This window comes from Chlorocebus sabaeus, chromosome 15, assembly GCF_047675955.1.
Source record: "Chlorocebus sabaeus isolate Y175 chromosome 15, mChlSab1.0.hap1, whole genome shotgun sequence".
Taxonomy (NCBI): domain Eukaryota; kingdom Metazoa; phylum Chordata; class Mammalia; order Primates; family Cercopithecidae; genus Chlorocebus; species Chlorocebus sabaeus.
In genome coordinates this window covers 54,387,910-54,408,291 of record NC_132918.1, presented here as the reverse complement: position 1 = coordinate 54,408,291, position 20,382 = coordinate 54,387,910, and the positions used below count along the sequence as shown (strand labels likewise).

General features: G+C 38.8%; 1 protein-coding gene and 1 pseudogene across 3 annotated transcripts in view; one reads left to right on the top strand and one right to left on the bottom strand.

Moving 5' to 3' along the window:
* STAG1 (STAG1 cohesin complex component) overlaps positions 1 to 20,382 on the bottom strand; it is a 400,634-nt gene that overhangs the window by 226,611 nt on the left and 153,641 nt on the right. The window lies entirely within an intron of this gene.
* LOC119626120 (U2 spliceosomal RNA) lies at positions 8,591 to 8,735 on the top strand (annotated as a pseudogene).

Genomic DNA, 20,382 nt, shown 5'->3' with positions numbered 1-20,382 from the left:
CCGGTAACATATGAAGAGCTCAAAACATTCTAAGACTGGTGCACAGGAACCTGCATTAGAAATATTAAAACTCTAGTCCAAGCATGGTGGCACACACCTGTAATCTCAGCACTTTGGGAGACCAAGGTAGGCAGATGACGTGAGCAAAGGAGTTTGAGACAAGCCTGGGCAGCATAATGAAACCCTGTCTCTACAAAAATTACAAAAATTAGCTAGAATGGTGGTGCATGCCTGTAGTCCCAGCTACTTGGTAGGCTGAGATCAGAGGATCACTTGAGCCTGAAAGGTCAAGGCTGTAGTGAGCAAAGATCGCACCAATGCACACCAGTGTGGGCGACAGGGCAAGACCCTGTCAAAAAGCAAACAAAAACTTGGGGCCAGGTACAGTGGCTTGCACCTGTATTTCTGACAACTTGGGAGGCCAAGGTAGGAGGATGACTTGAGGCCAGGAGTTCAAGACCAGCCCAGGCAACATACACAGACCCTCATCTCTACAAAAAACAAAACAAAAAAATAGGCTGGGCACGGTGACTCACGCCTGTAATCCCAGCACTTTGGGAGACCGAGGTGGGTGGATCACGAGGTCAGGAGATCGAGACCATACTGGCTAACACGGTGAAACCCCGTCTTTACCAATACAAAAAATTAGCCAGGTGTAGCGGCGGGTGCCTGTAGTCCCAGCTACTTGGGAGACTGAGGCAGGAGAATGGTGTGAACCCAGGAGGCAGAGCTTGCAGTGAGCCAAGATCGTGCCACTGCACTCCAGCCTGGGCAACAAAGCGAGACTGTCTCAAAAAAAAAAAAAATTAGTGAGGAATGGTGGCACATGACCACAGTCCCAGCCACTTGGGAGGCTGAGGGAGGACGATTACTTGAGCCTAGGAGTTTGAGGCTACGGTGAACTATGATCATGCTACCACACTCTAGCCTGGGCGACAGAGTGAAACCCTGTCTCTAAAATGAATAAATAAGGCTGGGCGTGGTGGCTCACGCCTGTAATCCCAAGACTTTGGGAGGCCGACATGGGTGGAATACTTGAGGTCAGGAGTTCCAGACCAGCCTGGCTAAATGGTGAGACCCCATCTCTTAACGAAAAAGATGAGAGAGAGAGAGAGAGAGAGAAAAAGAGAGAGAGAGAGAGAGAGAGAGAGAGGATTTATGATTTACAATCATAAATAGTAAACAAGGCCAGGCATTGTGGTCCATTCCTGTAAACCAGCACTTTCATAGGCCGAGGCAGGCAGATCGCTTGAGCTCAGGAGTTTGAGATCAGCTTGGGCAATGTAGCAAAACCCGCCTCTACCAAAAATCCACAAATTAGTCAGGTGTGGTGCTGCACACCTGTGGTCCCAGCTACTTGGGAGGTTGAGGTGGGAGGATCACTTGAGCCCAGAAGGTGGAGGTGGAGGATGAAGCTGCAGTGAGCTGTGAGCGTGCCACTGCACTGCAGCCTGGGTGACAGAGCAAGACTGCCTCAAGGGCGAAAAAAAAAAAAAAAAGCAAGCAAGTAATATAAGAGAAGAAAATACAGAAATAAAAATACATAATAGCTCTTTGCATTAAGGGAAAAAATAAATGCAGAAGAAATAGATCCAGATATATATAACTTCCACTATGACAAAGGAGATATTTCAATTTTAGAAAGGAAAATTATTTATATAATAAATGATACTGACCCTGACATATTGGTTATTCATCCAGAAGTAAACAAAGTTGTACCTTTTATAAGCTCTCAGAAAGGTATGAAACAAATGAATTTAAAGAACTGAACTCTAGGCCAGATGCAGTGGCTCACTCTTGTAATCTCGGAGCTTTGGCGGCCAATGAGGAAGGATCACTTGAGGCCAGGAGTTCGAGAGCAGCCTAGGCAACACAGTGATACCCTGACTCTACAAAACATTTTTAAAATAATTAGTTGGGCACAGTGGCACATGCCTATAATCCCAGCTACTCAGTAGTCTGAGGTGGGAGGGTCACTTGAGTCCAGGACTTTAAGGTTGCAATGAACTGTCATCTTCAACTGCATTCCAGCCTGGGAGACAGAGCAAGAAAAAGGATTAAAAAAAAAAAAAAAGAATTAAACTTCAGAGAGCCATGTATGAGCCTTTCTTGAGTTGGCAGAGAATGGCAACTGTTAGAAGCATTGCCAAGTATGGGCATAGGTCATTGGATAATGCAGCCTGTCATAATACAGAGGATCATGACTAAGTTAAGAATTTGTTTTAGAAATCATATGTGGCACATAATCAAATTGTGCTGAAAATTTTCAAGAAGAGAAAATAAAAATTCAAGCAACCAAAGGCTACATATAGGGAAGCAAGGAATAGAATAATGACACACTTCCCATTAAAAACAAAGCAAGCCCATGGATAATATAGTAATATATTTAACGTCCTGAAGAAAGATGAAAAAGTCCATCCAGAATTTTTTATTTGGCAAAAAAAAAAACCTTTCAAAAAAAGGCAAATAAAATATTTTCAGACTAAAAACTAAAACAAAAAATAAAAACAAAACCAACTTTATGAAAGAGAGATTGTCCAGGCTGGATAAAAAGACCCAACTGGCTGGGTGCGGTAGCTCACGCCTGTAATCCCAGTACTTTGGGAGGCCGAGGAGGGCGGATCACGAGGTCAGGAGATGGAGACCATCCTGGCTAACATGGTGAAATCCTGTCTCTACTAAAAATACAAAAAAATTAGCCGGGCGTAGTAGCGGGCGCCTGTAGTCCCAGCTACTCCAGAGGCTGAGGCAGGAGAATTGGTTGAACCTGAGAGGCGGAGGTTGCAGTGAGCCGAGATCGTGCCACTGCACTCCAGCCTGGGTGACATGAGCAAAAGTGTCTCCAAAAAAAAAAAAAAAAAAAAAAAAAAAGGCCCAACCACATAATATTTACGAGAGACACACTTTTAATATAAGAGCACAGATAGGTAGCAATAAAAGGATATATATATGTGTGTGTGTGTGTGTGTGTATACACACATATCTATATACATATACACACACATATACACACATACACACACACCATGCAAACATGAACCATAAGAAACATGTTGTGGTTATATTCACGTCAAAGCAGAAATCAAGACAAGAACACTACCAAACAGAGAAATATTTTATAATAATAAAATGGTAAATTCATTAGGAAGTTGTAGCAACATCAAATTTTTACACCAATTAACAGGAGTCCCAAAATACATAAAGCAAAAACTGAACTAAAAGAAGAAAGAGGCAAATTCATAGCCATGGCTGAAATTTTTAACACACATCTTTTGGTAACTGATAGAAGCAGCAAACAAAAAAATAAATGTGTACAGAAGATAGTAATAAAATTACTAATAAATGTGATCTAACTAATGCATAAAACTTAACACCAACAATTACAGGATACACATTCTTTTCAAGAATTACACATAAGAATATTCACCAAAATAAATCATAAATCAAACCTCCATAAGTTTTTAAACACTGAAATAATACAGAGCAAGCTCTCTTGCAATAACATTTAAAAATCTGTCCCATCTGATTTAGAAATCAGTAACAAAAATATATATAAAATGTCCCCAAATGTTTGGTAATGAGAAAATTTTTAAAACTGAATAAAAACATCTCAAAAACTGTAGGATCCACCTAAAACAGTGTTTACAAGAAAATTTAGAGCTTTAAATATTTATAATTTACAGCTAAGTAATAGTTTATATAAGGAAGGGTTTAAATCAATGACCTAATAATCTGCCTTTTTGGTGGTGGGTTTTTTTTTTTCTTTGAGACAGGGTCTCACTCTGTCACCCAGGCTAGGGTCCAGTGGCACAACCACAGCTCACTGTAGCCTCAATCTCCCATGCTCAAGCTATCCTTCCACCTCAGCCTCTCAAGTAGCTGCAAACAGAAGCATATGCGACCATGCCTGGTTAATTTTTGTATTTTTGGTAGAGATGGGATTTCACCATTTTGCCTAGGCTGGTCTCGAACACCTGGGCTCAAGAAATCCTCCCGCCTTGGCCTACCAAAGTGGCTTCTACCTTAATAAACAGAATATTCCGATGTGGATTGTCTTTATGTGGAGGATAAGGAAAAGTATGCAATATAATTCCAACAGAAAATTAACAGAAAGGCTATTTCTGATAACGCAGCCACAGACCCAAAGAGAAGGCTATAGCTTTAGAACATCTGAATCTGATTACAGACACACAGTCATTCTGGGACCTAAGGTGACAGAGGATCTTGTATCCTTAACAAGCGGCTTCCAAGGTCAACTATGAATATCAATAATAAGACAGCATTTCATGTAAGTCATGTTTGGAAGTAGTGCATATCATTTCAGCTAATATTAATACTTCACAGGCAAGAACTTGTTAGCTAGCCATATCTGAATGCTATGGAAGTAGAGAAATGGAGTCTCTGTTTGCCAGCAGCCTCCTTGAACATTCTTCACTATGAAAAAGGAAAAATAACTTTTGGTAGATAGCAAGTCACCTCTGCCAAAAACTGCCCCTCTGGCTACCAATATTTGTATGCAGCCCTCCCCCCCACAACTTAGAGAAAATATTTGTTTGCATGGATATGAGTATTATAGTACTATTTACTATTAAAAAAAACCTCACTGCACAATTTAAATGTCTATAAAGGAACATTTCACTAAATGATATATTCACACAGTAGAATGAAATGTAACTAGTAATACAAATGAGCTGAATCTATGTTAGCACTAATGATAGAAAAAGTTGTTTCTGACATTAAATGCACAAAGAAATGAGTATGATTCTATTTTTTAAGTACATAAATCTCTCTCTTTTTCTCTCACACACACACATACACACAAACATGGGAAAAGGTATGGAAAAATTCAACCTGTGACACTAATAGGCTTAAATGTCCTCAATTCATTACAGTTTAAGACTTCGCTACAAAGAAAACCTCGAGACCTGAGCCATAGATCCTCAATGAGAAAGCTACAACAAGCAGCATCTGAATCATAGATTACATTCATATGACAAAAAATGATGACATTTGCTATAATTATGTTTTATTATATTGTACTAGCAGGCAGTATAAAAATTAATATTCTGTCTTGTTCCAGAAGGCATATGAGGTAGTTTAAAAATAACATTTTTTTAAATTGAGAAGAATAAAAAACCATTAAGATTACAAAGAGTAAATATAAATATATGGAAAAGAGCAGTCAATATCGTAGATAAAGATGAGTTTTAAATCTGCCTAAGCTCCCTATAAGGTAAATCTAAAAGATCAATCAATTCAATCTAGATATCTACACAGTACAGAGTCCACATTCTTCAAATTCTATTAGGTAAGTATACTTTTCTCAGTAAGCCATTTGGTAGGACCTCGGGTAAGCAGACAAGGGCACAGAGAATTAGTATTCTATACTGCTGCTTAAGAGTAGATTCATTTGCTTTGGAGAAAGACAAGCAGACAGAAAAGATAATACAAATTACATTACTTTGTAAATTCAAGAACTTAATCCGGAATCTTGAATGAAAGACCTTCCCGCTTCCAAACTGAGAATCACTGTATAATAAATGTTTAGGTGATCCTTTTCAACATAGCTTTTAGCAATATCACACACATTTTCTGTGAATGCATATATAAATACTACGTAGTTAGACAATTTTTTTTATTACTCCATGAGGTTAGACTGTTATTTTATCTTCAGGTATAAGCTAAAACATTACTGATTTTCAGAGCTCTCCAAAGACTGGTTTTTTGCTTTTATTGTTTTACATTTTTTAAATGTAACTCTTCAGGGGCTGTGGAGAAAAACTGACACTATAGACATGATACTATTTCTTTCACTAGTTCTGTATTAACTAACTGCAGTTTCAGTCCAATGAGATCTAATCATATAGCCCTTCATGTGATAAGCCATATTTTCATTTTACCTTAGTTATGAACAGAATTACAGCTTTCAGTATCACTTCAATATCACTTTTTAGAAAAATAAATATATAATGCCCCATGACAAGTATACTTTTCATACTTCCCTTGATACCAATGTCTTGTGTTTTTTCTGCTTTGTATTATTCTGCTTTTGAAATAAAAAATTATTTTCAACAAATGTACATATTTTCAATTTAACCTGGTACCCAACCAGGTTAAAAGTTTAGTACTGTAACAGTGATTTCTAAATAAACATAGCACAAAAAGGAATGTCTTAAATATCAATTATCTTCAAGTTTTTATATTAATATTTTCTTCCAGTTTGTAGGTTGTCTTTATAGTTACTATTTATCTTGCAGAAGTTCTCATCAGAGAAATTTTAGCAAAACTTCCCTTTTTTTTTTTTTGAGACAGGGTCTCACTCTGTCACCCAGGCTGGAATGCAGCAGTGCGAACAGAACTCACGGCAGCCTCGATCTCCTAGGCTCAAGCAATCCCCCCACCTCAGCTTCCCGAGTAGCTGGGACCACAATTGCACACCACCCATGCCTGGCTATCGGGGTTTTTTTTTGTATTTTTTTATACAGATGAGGTTTTGCCACGTTGCCTAGGCTGGTCTTGAACAAAAAACACAAAAATTAGTCAGGCATGGTGGTGCATACCTGTAGTCCCAGCTACTTGGGAGGCTGACATGGGAGGATCATTTAAGCCCGGGATGAGCCCAGGATGCGAGTTGTGGTGAGCTGAGATTGTGCCACTGCACTCAGGACTGGGCAACAGAGCGAGACCCCATTTCAAAAGAAAAAGAAAAGGAAAAAGAACAAAGAAAAGAAAGGCAAGTAAACATTATTTTTAAGAGGAAAATCCACCTAATCAATAAAAGATTTAAATCTAGTGGTAGCCAGAATGGAAAAATGACACACATCTAAGCCCAGCTAGGTAAAATTCATGAATTCAAAGAAAAAATCTTGTAAATATTAGAACCAATAATAAAACAAGTCAGACATAATGGACCAACTCTATCCCTACACACCAAGCATCCAATCGGCTTTCAATGTCTTACTTCTTAAGCAATTAGCTAAGAAACTAGACACAAGGGGAAAACTTCTGTATCAATTATCAATGTATTGTCTCTTGGCCCCAAATTTAACCTTCAGTATCTGCTCTGGAATAATGGACGAGACTATACAAATATTTCTCCTTTACATTAAGAAGGATGTTAAGTTTTATCAGTACAGAGCTCTGAAAGGATACTGCAAGAGGAAGGGGTCTCCTCTTCCTAGTTCTGGTATGTTGAGTTTTGCTTTTTTTGCTCTTGCTGCATGGTTCATCATTGGTGAGTATATATAAGAAAATCCAGCAGTGGTCAGCCTCACACCAAGAGTATGCAGTCTTTTGTTGACCTTGTGCCCAAGCCTGGGACTGGTGATTACTCTCTTGATGCAGCCCTTCCAATATGGACACTGGCATGCTCCAGGACTCATACTGGGAGCAGTGCCCTGTCTCTCCCTATAAAACTGTCTGCCATATTCAACACAACTACTCAGAGGGTTGTTTCCTGCTACCCAGCAACTGCTAACCAGTTCTGGCCAAGGCAAGAACTTACAGTGAACTTCTCTACATTCCAATGGGCAGCAATCCAACTTATCAGACAAGATCTGAGAAAGGGGACCTCTCCCTTTCCAACTTTATCTTTTCTTGAGAAATCTCCTTAATCCCTCGATATCCTCTAGAGTTACCTTTATATTTTTGTAGTTACTCCTCTATCATAGCTTAGTAATTACTTGTAATAAATTTTATCGACAATCTGGCTCTTGATTAAACCCAGATTGATTAAAAAAAAAAAAAACTGGTTCCAGGGGATAAATCAGAAAAGAAGAGACGAGGGAATTTGAGTCATATCCTTGGGATTAAAGATAGAGCTTAGTTCCTTGCCAAGGAAATGGGATGCTAGTAATCAATGGCATATAGTAACTTGGGAAAATTAAGCTATTGCTGGTGGCTGATTATGATAAAGTGCCAATTTAAGCACATGCCTTGAAAGCTTACATGACTGATGAATTTGGGAATTATGGCAATAATTATGGCTGTAAAGGTAGCAGGGTTAAGAAAGATTCTTTTAAGTACACATGAGTATTTACAGAGATAAAACAAAAAGCTCAAGTTAATTAATGCTCAGCTTAAATGATAATCTGAGAAAGCCAGAGAATTTCCACAAATAATCCTACAATGTCTCATTTCTTATAAGTGAGGGGCTGATTTTGTTGAAAATCAAGCCAGGAAATCTAATTGTGTCAGAGGCAATAACAGTTTAATTCAGTCTCACCGAGTTTCTCATCTGGAAGTAAGAATCTTCACTGGCAAAGAATGGGATCCTAAAACTTGGAACAGAGAAATCTGGTTGGTCCCAGATCAAACTAGCAATTTTGAATAGCTCTCCTCCATCCTCCAAGTAATTCTGAGCCTCCTATACCTGTGGAAGTAGCTTGCTTTCCAAGGTTTGAGAAGACTAGCCTTCTTCAGCTTAAAAGCCCTCTGATAACTTTACATGGGCAGATGGCTTGAAGGGGGATGCTCATTCTCCTGAAGACTTACCAAACCAGCCGCTGATGCCACTAGATCCATGACTAGGGTCAAATCTCAGCATGCTCCAAGAAGACAAATACACACTATAACCAGAAGAAAATAGCTTATTGCTTCTCAGCCTTTTGGCTAAGATCAAGTGTAGTATCTGTTCTTATCAGAAAATAGCTTATATACTCAACAGAAATCTGAGGCGCAAGTATGATAGTAGATTCTAAAAGTATTTTACCAAAGGAGGTGGAATATAAAACTATAACAGGTCAAATTAATTGGTATCAGGTGCGCTTACTAGAGATTCCAGATTTCATACATTAGTTCACGTTGCTGAAAGTGACTACAATAGCTTATCTGGTTGGTGCACTGAAAGCTGGATTTAACAGCTGAGATACCAGAGCTTCCCTGGCATTGACAGAGTCCAGTGACTTCGGGAGTTAGTAATGCTGGACTAGACTTACCATATGAGAACTATACACATGCAGCCCCATTCCTCAGCTATGCTCCACAAGAGGGCCCAGAGGCAATGAAAACTACAATAGTGAAGGGAGTAACTACATCTACATGCTTTTAAAGCTCTGTAAGCTTACTCTTTTTTGTAAGTCAGTTATGACTATGGGGAATGTGGTCATTAAGAGGTTTCTAAGGAGATGATGGGATCCCAAGGTAACACAGCCCAAGTGGCCACACTTAATCATCAAAGACAAAGTGAGAAAATTGTCTATAAACGGCAGTAGGGACACGCTGGTATTCACAACGTCTTGGCCTGCAGAGATCTTGGGCAGTAGATACTATTACCAGTGCCCCTAGGAACAAAATAGGTGGGCAGCCCACAAGAGTACTGTTTGATTTATGTAGAAGAAAAAACTTTAGGCCTGGTAGGCAGAAATCTAACTGGTGGAGAGTTATGGTCTCTCAGCAGTCTCCAGACCTGGGTCAGTTCACAGACCCACAGCCCCTTGAGTGAAAGGGAAACCAGCTCCCTGCACAACTATTCCAAGTACATACAATAAATCTTTTAATCCTTTCCCAAAGGGACCTGCTCCGCAGCCATTAATTAGAGATACTGTGCATTGTTAAAAGGAAATATCCAGACCTTTCATGTATTAATAGACACTATCTCTGAATTGACATTAATTCCTGGGGATTCAAAATGCCATTGTATTCCACCAGTTAAATCAGGGGCTTACAGTGGTCAGGTAACAGATGATGGAGTTGTAACTCATGTTTGTCTAAGAGTGGGACGACCAGTAACCCACCCCGTGGTAATTTCCCCACTTCCAGAATGTGTAATTGGAAAAGACATACTTGGCAACTGGCAGAATCCCCATATCAGCTTTCTAACCTACAGGATAAAGGTCATTAAGGTTAAGTATGGCTAAAGGGAAGTTCATGGAACTTCCTCTCCCGACCGAGATAATAAACTAGAAGTAAACACTACATCCCTGGGGAATTGCACAGTTTAATCAAAGACTTGAAAGAAGCGGGGGTGGCAAAATCTATTACATCTTCATTTAACTCACTAGTTTGGCCTATGCTGAAGTTAGAGAGATCTTAAAGAATGACTATGGACTATCATAAACTTAATCAGGTGGTTACATTAACTGTAGTGGCAGCCCCTGAAACTTGATATGCAGCTACTGACCTCACTTATTCCTTTTTCTCCAATTAACAAGAACCACTCAAAGCAAGTTGTTACCTGAAATGGACAAAAGTATACCTTCGACTCAACTAAGTATGAATGCTTTCGCACTATGCTAGTTCTCCTGTATCTGCCATAACGTAGTTGTATTGGTTATCTATTATCTCTCAATTTCTGTGGATTCAGGAATCTGAACACAGCTCAGATGAATCCTCTGTTTAGGGTCTCATTAGGCTGCAATCAAGGCACTCACTGTGCTGCATTCTAATCTAGATGCTCAACTGGGAAAAAGCGATTTCTAAGCTCACTTAGGTTGATTTCCTTGTGGTTGTATAACTGAAGCCCTTGATGTCCTGCTGGCTAATGGCTAGAGACAGACCTCAGGGCCAAGAAGCTGCCCACAGTTACTTGCTACATGGGATTCTCCAATACGTCATTTTATTCCACAAAACATCACATTCTGAAAACGTGTTCCAGACCACTGACTGCTCTGATACTTTATTGAGATGTCCACAGGCCTCTGAATTTGAGAGGGCTGGAGAGGCAACTCCTACACTCTATTTTGCATATGTTTTACTAAGGCTTTAGATGTACTCCCTGTTCATCGTACACAAATAGCACAATGCTGTCAGTGTGTATAAAATATCAGTAAATAATTATGTAAATGCCAGAGAAGAAAAAAGCTAAAATAAATGAAAACATTCCTTAGAGGACCAGGTTGGAGGTGGAGAGGACAGAACAGGGGATCAGGGGATTGCTATTTTGGTCACAATACCCTTTGAATTTTTTTTTTTTTTTTTTTTTTTTTTAAATTGAGACAGAGTCTCACTCTGTTGCCAGGCTGGAGTGTAGTGGTGCGATCTCGGCTCACTGCAACCTCCACCTCCCATGTTCAAGCAATCCTCCTGTCTCAGCCTCCCGAGCAGCTGGGACTACAGGCGTGCACCACCACACACAGCTAATTTTTTGTATTTTTAGTCGAGATGAGGTTTCACTATGTTGGCCAGAATGGTCTTGATCTCTTGGCCTCGTGATATGCCTGCCTTGGCCTCCCAAAGTGCTGGGATTACAGGCATGAGCCACCACGTCTGGCTCATTTGATTTTTTTTAAGTCATGTACACGTGTTACTTAGATAAAAATAAGGAAGAAAATAAAGATATGAATCAATAAATACTAGGTAAATAAAAAAACAAAAACTGTGGTGACAATATTAACATCAAGTTAGTATTTAAGATTAGAAGCACTAAACACTAAAAAGGTGGCTATTATATGGTAAAAGGCTAAATATACAAAGTAGGCAAACAAATCATTTGCTTTGAGTTTGCATTTATTCTTGTATAATTCTTAAATCTAACAGTTTTTCACCAATTTTTTTCTTATTTATTACTTTATTATTTACTACATCTAGATTTTATTTTGGTATACGGTATGAGGTAAAAATCTTGTGCTTTTCTGTTTTTCTTCAAGTTGTTAATCAACTGTCAGTCACAATTACAAGAGAAAGTATCAGGAGAACAAAAAAATTTTTTTTGTAAAGGTGAGGTCTCATTATGTTGTCCAAGCTACTGAACTCCTGGGCTCAAGCAATCCTCCTGCCTCAGCCTCCCAAAGTGTTGGGATTGTAAGTGTGTGCCACCAAGCCCAGACAAGAACATAATTTTTAACATTAGTTACGTTATTGTTACACTTAGGTCTATTTCTGCTCAAGTGATGCCAGCTGTTGAGCCATGTTAATTTACATTACTATTTTCTGAAGTTTTATGATACAATCTACAAATCAGTAGAGCAAGTCCTTCATTACTCTTCATTTTCAGAATTTTCTTGGCCACTGACATGTAGGTTCTACTCAATCATTCAGCAAGTTCAAAAACAATCCCTAATATTTTGCTGCTGCATTACATACATAAGTTATTTTTAAAAGATTTTTAAAGGAAACACAGATAAATATTTCAGAAAAAAATATTACCTGTCTTTTTATCAAAGAAACGCAAATAGACCATTTTAATCTTTCAAATAACAAATAATATATTTAAATGATGACCCTCAGTGTTGCCAGATGTTTGCAAAATAAGTATTTACAATGCTGGTAGGGAGAGCTATTTGGTAATATTTATATAAAATCTTAAAAATATTAACATTTTGGACCCAGCAGCCCTAGTTAAATGAAATCGCATAAAAAATTACATGGTCATTAAGATTTTCTAAATGTTTACTTCTACTTAGGATAATGAAAAATTATAACACAATCAAAACGGAAACAAAAAAATGGAAATTATAGAATACCATATATTAAAAATTCACATATATTCAAGGAATACCAACAGTGGAAAAAATCATTCCACTTTTATAAAACAAATATAACTTTAACATGAGCCTAGACCAAACACCAAACAAAACACCAGGAACCAAAATCTTAAAAATTATGATTATGTGTGATATCTTCTTCTCTTCCTTTTAAAGTTTTCTTCTAAATTTCTAACAAGAGTATGTATGAGTTAAATCAAAAAGTAATAAACATTATTTTAAAAATCATACATCTAAAAGGAAATAATTTGTTAAATCATCTTAGTAAATCACTAAGTGCTGACTATGCACATTTTATAGTGGAGGGTGCTAAGTGGCTACAAAAAGTGCTTAGCATAGTTCCTGCTACAGGAAAACAATTTAATCCTGCTTTGTTTTTTGTGTGGAGGTTGAAGAGGTGGGGGTGGGGGGTTAACAAAGAAATACAAATGTATCAAAGGTACACAGCCAATACCTGCAATGAGGGAAGTTCATATATTAAACACAACTGAAAGAGGCTCACCACAGTTTTAAGGAGAGCTGAGCGAGTTTGTCTCACATGTAACAGATGCTTTTAAAGTTACAGTTAACATTAACCACCTGTTTCTCAGAGACCCATTAGCAAGAGCTGATAACCGAAAAAGTTAAGAAAAACTCCTTTGCTAGTTGCTAATGGTATAATGCCAGGCTTTAAATTTGGATCATATAAATTAGCAATTCCAGACCAGGTATGGTGGCTCATGCCTGTAATCCCAGCACTCTGGGAGGCCGAGGTGGGTGGATCACCCGAGGTCAGGAGTTCGAGACCAGCCTGGCCAACGTGGTGAAACCCTGTTTCTACTAAAAACACAAAAATTAGCCGGGTGTGGCGGTGCACACCTGTGATCCCAGCTACCTGGGAGGCTGAGGCACAACAATTGCTTGAACCCACGAAGCAAAGGCTGCAGTGAGCCAAGATCGTGCCATGGCACTACAGCCTCAGCAACAGAGTGAGACACAGTCTCAAGGGAAAAAAAAAAAAAAAAAGCCTAATTAGAAAATCAATTACAAGGAAACTAGGGGAAGGAAGATGTTTAGTGACTTGCCCAAGACCATCCCAGCTAAATAATGACAACTTTCTATATTTGTCTTCTCATAATATTTTCACCTGTAGAATAACTGGGGGTCAGCTACATGTCACTCAAAAGCAAAAAAAAAAAAAAAAAAAAAAAAAAAAAAACTGCTGGAGAGCCTATACAATTGTTCAATTTTAAAGCCAATGTATTCTAAACACCTAAGCCAATAAAACTTTTTAAATGACCATGTAATCTGTATCACCAATAATCGTTAAAAGCACAACGCTGTCCTGTCCTGGTACTCTAATATATCATACCGCTCTTGGTTTCTTTCTCCTGTTTTATTCTTCCACTGATCTTCCTTTAAGACTATTTCCACTAAAAATATCTGGACTGAAAACAATAAACTAGTAGTTCACACAGTAAAATTCCTCTATACATTCAACCAGTTCACAAAACCTCCTTGGCCCTTATCTGAAACTGGGCTGTTCTCCCAGTAACCTTGGATTATTCCAGTACTTCCTTTTTAGGTACTTTATGATAACTGCTGTCTCCTAGCTACTAACTGTCACATGCAAGCCATCCTGTTTCTATCAGCATTCAGAAGACTGATCAGCCTTAAGGACCCTTGCCAGGATTCCTACCACCACTCCTCCACCTTGTGATAAATCAGCCTCGTAAGTCACCCCTCCTTCCAGCTCAGTCACTGAAGCTTTGTTTCTTGGTTCACAGTGTTCTCTATCCTAATTCAAGCCATAATGCTGAGGCATTTTGATATTCTTATTGAAGATACATCCAATATCTTTCAACCCACAATTCCTACTTCTGTAGGTCTGAGGAGAAGCTAGCAAGGAACATACCAAGTCAAGCCTCTGAGTGACAGGTGAAGGATGAAGTTTTAATATGGGACATGAGGCTTTTAATTTTAACTATGTTTTCTCAGGTCCTCTCTGTATCCAGTTAGGAGACATTCATATCCTAGCCTATTAATGCTGCAAATGGCATGACATCTATAAACATTTTCTAAGACTATACATGCCAGATTATACTCTGTCTTGTTTCAAGTAACTCAGGACACTCAATGAACTACAAGTACTGAAAGAAATTCCTGGAACCAATCATAACTCACATTCTTGTTCTTTTTGCTGAACAGTAAATTTAGACTACTATCTGGGTTACAGAGCCTTAGGAGAAATATCAAATAATTATATAAACTGGAACAGCTACAAATTTCATCTTCAATGCCTTTAACAATTATTTTACCTGTCCTAGATCAGTTTTCTCACTTATGTCTTTTAAATCAATTCCAGGCAGGGAGCAGTGGCTCACACCTATAATCCCAGCAATTTGGGAGGCCAAGATGGGCAGCTCACCTGAGGTCAGGAGTTTGAGACCAGCCTGGCCAACATGGTAAAATCCTGTGTCTGCTAAAAATACAAAAATGAGCCAGGTGTGGTGGTGTGAATCTGTAATCCCAGCTACTGGGGAAGCTGAGGCAGGAGAATTGCTGGAACCAGGAAGGCGGAGGTTGCAGTGAGCCGAGATCACACCACTGCACTACAGCCTGGGCAACAGAGCAAGACTCCATCTCAAAACAAACAAACAAAACACACAAAAATTATCTGGGCATGGTGGCCTATAATCCCAGTCACTAAGGAGGTTGAGACAGCAGAATTACTCGAATGCTGTGAGCTGAGATGGCACCACTGCACTCCAGCCTGGGTGACAGAGACTCAAAAATAAATAAATAAATAAACAAATAAACAAAAATTTAAAAATAAAAATAAAATTAATCAATTCAAATTTTTTCTTTTTTACCACTCTATCTATGTTCATGTCCTCCAAGAATTCTAGCACTGACTCCAGATTAAGAATTCCTGTACTGAGATCAAAGATCCTCACTGGAAGGAAACAAATCTCTTTTGTCTTCCTATCTCAAAAGCTAATACTAAAACCTAGCAAATAGTGAGAAATTCTATCAACATACATTCAGTTTTCTTTAGTAGTTTGGAAACAAATTGTGAATTAGCTTTTTGCAAGGATTTTGCTTCATACATGATTCAAGTTAGTGTACAATGAGAAACTGCACAAGCATATTCAACCCAAATCTACTGAGAAAGAATTTTTAAGAAATCTCATTTATAGTTGGATATAGCTTTATTCACGCAATGTTTTCTGTATTTCAATTCTTACTAAGGGTACATGCAGGATAATTTGGCTAGAAGCATTAAAGTAAGTTAGGTTCCCTCTTTGAAAATTCAACTAGTAGAAAGCACCATATTTCATATATTTAAACATCTATAAACAATAATATAAATGAAGTATTAAATACATCAAGTCCATTTTTCCTAAACATCACTTAAATAAAACCAGTAAATGTAAAATCCTTTATGTGTGTGTACACACACACACACACACACGACTATCATAATCACAAACACTACAGTCATCTCTTTACTTACTTGATCTGTCCTAGATAATCTGTATAAAATTCTATATATATAGGGATAAAGCCTTAGGAGAATGATTTAGGGGAAATCATGAAGATACTTAGTATTATCTAAAACACCCATGTTAATTTAAAACCACACGTTTGAAGTCAGCAAGTACAGAAAAATAATAACATCAATATATTTGCTAAAGGCTAAGCTCATGAGTAACAGTAGGTACTTTTGGATGTAACTGAACAGAGGCTAAGAAAATTCCTATTTAAAGTTTCTAACTTCCTTCAAGGCTCTAGCTCTAAGTAACCTGAAGGCAGTGAATGCTCTTATCTTACCACTAATCAGCAGCTTTTATAATCTACTGTGTTTTGGAGGAATTAAACAAAAGCAAAATATTTACTGCATGCCTTTGAATTACCTAAAAATAATTGCAGTGTGACTAATGTGTATGCACTAACATGGATGGGGAAGCAAGCATCCAGCCATGAAATATATTACTTAGCTCACCTGAGTATGTGGTAAGTTCCCATCAATGGAATGTAAATAGAGGGGCCAAAGGCTTCTAAGAAGTAGACACTGCTTCTCTTTCTCCCCTTCCAACCAAGTGAATGCAAACAACATGAAGGCTCTAGGGGTAAGAAGAGCCAGAAAATGGAGGGGCTTAGATTCCTGAATCATCCTATGAAGAAAAGATAGCTACTACCAACTCTGGTATTGGATGGTTACATAAATGAGAAATTGTCTATCATGATAAGCTACTGATTTAAAGTATACCTTTTAACAGCATGTGAACTATACATGAAGCTGCTAGACTCATTTAAGACAGGTTAAAATATCCAAAGTTAATTTCGGAGGCTTTCTAATTATGTTACAAATAAAAAAAACCTCACTCTTAAGTAAATATTAATGTATCATCTGAGGATTTTCAAACAGCTATGAAACGAAAAAAGCAATTTGAGGCCGGGCGTGATGGCTCACACCTGTAATTCCAACACTTTGGGAGGCCGAGGCAGGTGGATCATCTGAGGTCAGGAGTATGAGACTAGCCTGGCCACCATGGTGAAACAGTGTTTCTACTAAAAATACAAAAATTAGCCAGGTATGGTGGTGGGCATCTGTAATCCCAGCCACTAGGGAGGCAGAGGCAGAAAAATCGCTTGAACGCGGAAGGTGGAGGTTGCAGGGAGCTGAGATCATACCATTTGCACTCTAGCGGGGTAACAAGAATGAAACAACACCTCAAAAAAAAAAAAAAAAAAAGCAATTTATAGCTTTTGACCCAAAACATTCTGTATATTCTATGTATTACTTTTCATTCTAGGAAAATAAAGAGAAAACAGAACTAAACTGCTTAAAAAGAAAACTTAGCCAGGCCAGGAGCAGTGGCTCACGCCTGTAATCCCAGCAATTTGGGAGGTCAAGGTGGCAGATCATCTGAGGTCAGGAGTTAGAGACCAGCCTGGCCAATGTGGTGAAACTCCGTCTCTACTAAAAACACAAAAATTAGCCAGGCAGGCCCCTGTAATCCCTGCTACTTGTGAGGCTGAGGCAGGAGAATAGCTTGAACCCAGGGGGTGGAGGTTGCAGTGAGCCGAGATCACGCCATTGCACTCCAGCCTGGGCGACAAGAGCAAGTTAGTCTCAAAAAAAATTAGCCTACACTTAACACAATATTAGGTCAAAGTAAGAGTAAAGATTAATCAAGTCCAAGGAAAATTTAGAAATTTGTCAAATACTTCTTATGTTAACATCTTCTCCTCATAAAAACATTCTTAATGCATTGCTCAACAAATAGCAAAACATATATTCGCTCTTCACTTGTTCATTATCTACTGGGGAGGGTAATCCATCAGTAGATATATACAAATATACACATGGCTGGTCTGATGGTAGTGGGTTATCAGAACTTATTAACATTAGTGTCATTAAAGTTGGTATACAACCTGCCACCCGCCACTGCTATATTTGACTGGTTTTTGTTTCTGGTTTTTTGTTTTTGTTTTTGAGATGGAGTTTTGCTCTTGTTGCTCAGGCTGTAGTGCAATGGTTGGTTTAATCTCGGCTCACTGCAACTTCTGCCTCCCGGATTCAGGCGATCCTCCTGCCTCAGCCTTCCGAGCAGCAGGGATTACTGATGCATGCCACCATGCTGGCTAATTTTTGTATTTTTAGTAGAAACAGGGTTTCACTATGTTGGCTAGGTTGGTCTTGAACTCCTGACCTCAAGTGATCCACCCACCTTGGCGTCCCAAAGTGCTGGGATTACAAGCGTGAGCCACCACACCTGGCCTTTTTTTTTTTTTTTTTGGTCTCCCTCTGTTGCCCAGGCTGGAGTGCAGTGGCACGATCTCCATTCACCACAAACTCTGCCTCCTGGGTTCAAGTGATTCTGCTGACCAGCCTATTTTCTGTTTTTTGTTTGTTTGTTTGGTTGGTTGGTTTTTTGAGATGGAGTCTCGCTCTGGCACCCAGGCTGGAATGCAATGGCACAATCTCAGCTCACTGCAACCTCCGCTTCCAGGTACAAGCGATTCTCCTGCCTCAGCCTCCCAAGTAGCTTGGACGACAGACACATGCCACCACACCCAGCTAACTTTTGTATTTTTAGTAGAGAATGGGTTTCAATATGTTGGCCATGCTGGTCTCAAACTTTTGACCCTGTGATCTACCTGCCTCAGTCTCCCAAAGTGTTGGGATTAGAGGTATGAGCCACCACGCCCAGCCTTGTATTTTTAATAGACATGGGGTTTCACCACATTGGTCAAACTGGTCTGGAACTCTTAACCTCAGGTGATACGCCCATCTCGGCCTCCCAGAGTGTTGGGATTACAGGCGTGAGCCACTGCTCCTGGCCTATTTTATTTTTAAAAAGCCAGTCAAGGCCGGATGTGGTGGCACACGCCTGTAATCCCAGCAGTTTGGGAGGCCGAGGCAGGCAGATGACTTGAGGTCAGGAGTTCGAGACCAGCCTAACCAACATGGTGAAACCCTCTCTCTACTTTAAAAAAAAAAAAAAAAATTAGCCAGGTGTGGTGGCATGTGCCTGTAATCACAGCTACTTGGGAGGCTGAGGCAGGAGAATCGCTTGAACCCAGAGGCAGAGGTTGCAGTGAGAGGAGATCGTGCCATCACACTCCAGCCTGGGTGACAGAGCGAGACTCTATCTCAAAAAACCAAAAAAACAAAAAATAGGCCAGGCAGCAGAATCACTTGAATCCAGGAGGTGGAGGTTGCAGTGAGCCAAGATCGTGCCATTGCACTCCAGCCTGGGCAACAGAGTGAGACTTCATCTCTAAATAAATAAAATAGAAATGCATATTATCTCTGAGAAACAGAAGACAATTCAAACACTTCATGACGAAAAACTAAAAGACTGGGAGAAATGCAGTTTATATTTAGCACTTTGCTTTTATGCTCAAATTAACTAAATGTTACTCATATGACCAGGACTTACTGTAAAATATCCTGGACCAGTTCCAAATATCGGCCTAAGACATGCACAAGATGATGAGCTGTAACTGTAGAGTATAAAAATGAATGGGTATAAAGGTAATTCAGTTGACTCTCTAAACAGGTTCAATGATGATAGCTTTATAAAAATACAATTGTGGAAAATACCATGGGTTACAAAATCTGAAAATTTCTGAGGATCAAATTAATTAATCAGTTCTAAAACACGTGCCCTGGTTTAATAGTTCACTGATGGATGTAAATATTTCATTTATCCAATTAGTTATCTGTGAAGTTCCATTTATTTTATCTGATGATGCACAACCTCTCACCAGGACCCCCCGAAAAAGCTGTATTGGTTTTGGTTGGATGTTTTGTTTTGTTTTTTGGCATAATCTGATTGAAATTCAATCTTTCACTTTATGCTTTCCCCATATTTTATTATATTTCATTAGACTTGTTATATTAAGAAAGTCGCTGCAAAATTATCAAAGACAAAATATGTACAAATATTTTTACGTAATAAAATATTACTAATAGCTTTAATGAGTGACCTGCAGAATAAACACTGGCAGTTTGTGGACAGAGTCTTTTTTCCAAAAAAAAGAAGAAGAAGAAGAAAGAAAAAAATGTTTAAGCAAAAAAAAAAATAAGATTCCCTCGGCTAGGCATCGTGGCAATATGCACCTGTAGTCCCAGCTACTCAGGAGGCTCAGGCAGGGGAGGATCACTTGGGCCCAGAAGTTCGAGGTCAGCCTGGACAACACTGATACCCCATCTTTATTTGAAAAAAACAAAAATCTGTTAAGTGAGAAGCAAAGCACATGCATTGGTGGTAAAACAGACAAGAAATATGGCTATTGTGCAAGTTCAAATAAAGCCAAAATTTTCTTTTCAACAAGATAACTATAAAGTAGAATTCAGGATGAAGATGCCAAATCTTTCCATTTGGAACCAGAGAGAGTTAATTTAAAAAATTAAATGCAAGAAATAAAAGCACTGTTCCTCATGTAAACTCATTAAACCTTTAAA